Source organism: Crocuta crocuta, unplaced genomic scaffold, assembly GCF_008692635.1.
Source record: "Crocuta crocuta isolate KB4526 unplaced genomic scaffold, BGI_CrCroc_1.0 scaffold154, whole genome shotgun sequence".
NCBI lineage: Eukaryota > Metazoa > Chordata > Mammalia > Carnivora > Hyaenidae > Crocuta > Crocuta crocuta.
The window spans coordinates 2,987,403-2,991,663 of record NW_027530545.1 but is presented as its reverse complement, the minus strand read 5'-3'; positions in this window follow the sequence as shown (position 1 = coordinate 2,991,663).

The window sequence follows — 4,261 nt, the reverse complement described above, 5'->3', positions numbered from 1 at the left end:
TCTGAACTCAACAGTACATCCTTAGTGTGGTTTCTGGGCAATTTTCATAAAGTGGTAAGAATATAATACTTTTTGAAACCACTGGATTAATTGACCCAGAGTCATCTTCTCAGCATCCCTGATAAGTAAGTAGCTATATCAGTTCTATACAGATAGGACCCCAGTGAGTTGAAAGGGAAAGAGGGGCTACATGACTCAGCACATATGCTAGTGGTTAGGGACTGTGTATTCCTTCTGGAATCAGTTTCCCTCCCTCCCTCTTCCTTCCTTCCTTCCTTCCTTCCTTCCTTCTCTGCTTGCCTTCGTCCTTCCTTCCTTCTCTGCTTGCCTTCACTGTCCTACTTTAACCTATTTTGTGATTTATTCAAGGGTGCAAAAATTATCTGCCATGTATATTCCCCATCAACCTGCTACAGTTTCTTAAATCCTACTGTGTTGGACATTCTCTTAGGTCATCTTAGATAATGGAGTTTTAATGTTGGGATAAGGAAATAAAGTCTTTTTAACCTAAGTTTTAAAAATTCATCTTTCGGGACACCTGGGTAGCTCAGTCGGTTGAGCCTCTGACTTCAGCTCAGGTCATGATCTCATGGTTTGTGGGTTCGAGCCCTGCGTCAGGCTCTGTGCTGACAGCTAGCTCAGAGCCTGGAGCCTGCTTCAGATTCTGTATCTCCCTCTCTCTCTGACCCTCCCCTGCTCACACTGTCTCTCTCTCTCTCTCTCAGAAATAAATAAAACATTTTTTAAAAAGTAAAAAAATAAAAATTCATCTTTAGTAAAGATTATAGTAAAATCATAGGAAACAATTTTCAATGGTATCCAATAGGAAATTTTGACTGAAGAATTTGAATTAAGATTAATCCTCTGGCCCAAAATAAACTGGACAAAATATATGAAACAATGAATTTTAAGATATTGGTCATTAGACAGTGAAGAAAAGTGGTTTGTGAGAGATGAAAAATAAGTAAGGTGAGTCCTAGGATGGTCCCAGCTTGCTGTGTTGAGAGTTTCCAGGCTGTGGCACAGAGGGGGTGAATCCAGATGGAGCCCGGCAGACACTCCACGGTGAGGAAATGGGACTGAAAATCCAGAGAGATGAAGGCAGTGAGAATCCCCCAGAAGAGGTACCAGAAAACAGATCCATGCAGAGATCAACACAGTACTACTCAGCATCTGTATATGAGGAAACTATCTGAGACCCAGGAGAGACCATTGAAAGGATTAGAGGGAACAGTGCCTCTCTTTGCACTCATTAGAGCCTGTTCTTATACTTCTATGTCTACATCCCCACCCCCAACACACACTGGAGAGAATATTCTTGGGTAGATGGTCTTCCCCCTTGATCCTCTCTCTCTGCCTCCTTTGAGGAAAAGTTTCCATGGCATTTCAGTGGAGCTCAGCCGACTAATACCGTGAATTTCCAGTCTGACTATAGTTTGTAGTGTCTACAACTATATTAAATAGAGAGGCAGTTTTACTTCTTTGAATCCCTTCTCTGCTTGAGTTGGGGAGTGCGTGCTTTAGCAGAGTGATAGAAAGTGCAGAATCTGGTCGGCCTTAGTAACAGTTTTCTATACCTGTTTCCTTGGGCAAGGAAAACAAAGGCAAAAATAAATTATTGAGACCACACCAAAATAAAAAATACTTTTGCACAATGCAGGAAACCAGCAAAACAAAAAGACAACCTACTTGAATGGGAGAATATATTTGCAGGTGACATATGTGACAAGGGGCTAATTTCCAAAAATATGTAAAAACTTGTACAATGCATAATCATCAGAGACATGCAAGTCAAAACCACAATGTGGTATCACCTCAAACCACTCAAAATGGCTAGTATCAAAAAGCAAGAAAGAACAAGTGTTGACAAGGGAGTGGGGGAAAAGGACCCCTCATGCACTGTTGGTAGGTATGCAAATTGGTGCTTCCACTGTGGAAAACAGTATGGAGGCTCCTCAAAATATTAAAAATAGAAATACCATATGGCTCAGTAATTTCACTACTGGGTATTTACCCAAAGAAAATGAAAACACTAATTCAAAAACACATATGCACTTCTATGTTTATTGAAACATTATTTACAATAGTCAAGGTATGGAAGCAACCTATGTGTCTAATGACAGATGAATGGATAAAGATGTGGTATATATACACAATGGAATATTACTCAGCCATAAAAAGAATGAGATTTTTGCCATTTGTGACAACATGGATGAATACAGAGACTATCCTGCTAAGTGAAATAAGCCAAAGAAAGACAAATGCCGTGTGATTTCACTTCTTTTTAAAAAATGTTTTAATGTTTTATTTATTTTTGAAAGAGAGAGAGAGAGCATGAGCAGGGGAGGGTCAGACAAAGAAATAGACACAGAATCAGAAGACAGTCTCTAGGCTCTGAGCTGGCTGTCAGCACAGAGCCCAATGCGAGGCTCGAACCCATGAATTGCAAGATCATGACCTGAGCCGAAGTCAGATTCTCAACCAAGTGAGCCACCCAGGCGCCCTGTGATTTCACTTCTAAGTGGAATCTGAATAACAAAACAAATGAAGAAACAAACAACAACAACAACAGAAAGCAGAAAGGGACCCATAAATACAGAGAACAAACTGGTGGTTTCCAAAGGGGAGGAGGTTAGGGGGCATGGTAAAAATAGATGAAGGGCTTGGAAGGCATAGGCTTTCAGTTATGGAATGAATAAGTCATGGAGATGAAAGGTACAGCATAAGAAATGTAGCTGATGATATAATAGAGTTGTATGGTAACAGATGGTAGCTATAACTTGTTGCGCTACTCATAGCATAATGTATAGTGTTGTCAAATCACTATGTTGTACACTTGAAACTAATGTAATATTTTGTATCAACTGTAATTCAATAAAAAAAAAGTGTAAGGTCTGGAGTAGCTGGCAGGAATTGGTATCTGACTCTTCCTTTGGATAGCTTTGTGATTCTGGGCAACTGAGTAACTTCTAAACCTCAGTTTCTTCAAGTTATAAAATGGAAGTTAAAATTATAGAATCTTCTTTATAGGATAACCTTAGAGGATGAAATGATAATATGTGAAGCACAGTGCCTGTTACATGGCTGAGGGTATTCCTAAAGTCTGAATTCTTGGCAGACCCCAGATCTGCCCATACAGACTGTAGTTTGCTAAATATCAGGGGGGCAGCTTACAGGTTGATTATAGCTACTGTCATTGGAGACTTTGCTCTGGAGAGGTGGCCATAGGTGCCACCAGGATGCAAGCTTGTTCCCCAGAACTAGTTCGTCCCTATTCCTAGGGCCTGAGTTCCAAGAGCTCTGTCTATGGTAGCCAAGATTTCTCTAAATGTTGATTTCTTGTCTATGGTCTTCCATTAGCTTTGGCAGTAGGGAGAATTGGGAGGTGTTCTTAAGAACTTCTAGGTAGTTCAAGTGTTTATAGTATAAATAGCTCCAATAACTTACTCTAATTCAGCCTCTGTGACTGATTGTTCTGGATTATAATTATGTTACTTTTTGCATTGCTCTTTAGTCTCTTTAGTCATATAACCATTTTTATGCCATGGACCCTTTTGATAGTCTGGAGAAGCCTATAGAATAATGCTGTAAAATACCTATGGTTATAAAAGAAACAAATTACATTGAAATACAGTTATCAATTTTAAAAACTGCAGTTTTTATTCTTCTTTAGTGACACATAAAATAACAAAATATAGCAGAAAATCTAATAACTACCCTAGTTTTGTAGTAGCAATAAATATAAACAATGTTTCTGGATATCTGCAATAACTATAATATACTATGAAAATATCCATGATTTCTATCGTAGACAAAGTCACAGATGTTCTTCGTTTGCTGTGGTTTCTTGCCTACATTCATTATGGAAGCCCATGCTAAATAACCAATCAAATATTTGTGCCAATAAGGATATAATTTTTCCTCCATCCAGTTCATTAACTTCTGAATTCTTAATGGGTTAAAGACCTCTGCTCTGCTCAAAGTACATACGTAGAGTTTCTTTCTCCTTCATATAGATACATGGCCAAAAACCAGACGAATTTTAGAAGTTCTGATATTGCCTCAGTTTCAAATGTGCTATTAGGCATTTTAAATAGAAGGAAGTTGTTTGTTCAAGGTCACTGGGTGTTAAAATAGATGTTAGATATGTGTAACTGAATGTATCTGAAGTATCAAGTGTGTCATGGAGAGTGTTTGGTGCCTATAGAAATGTTCTCCCTTCTCTTCCTTCTTTTCCCTCCTCCACCTTTCTCTCAACCAC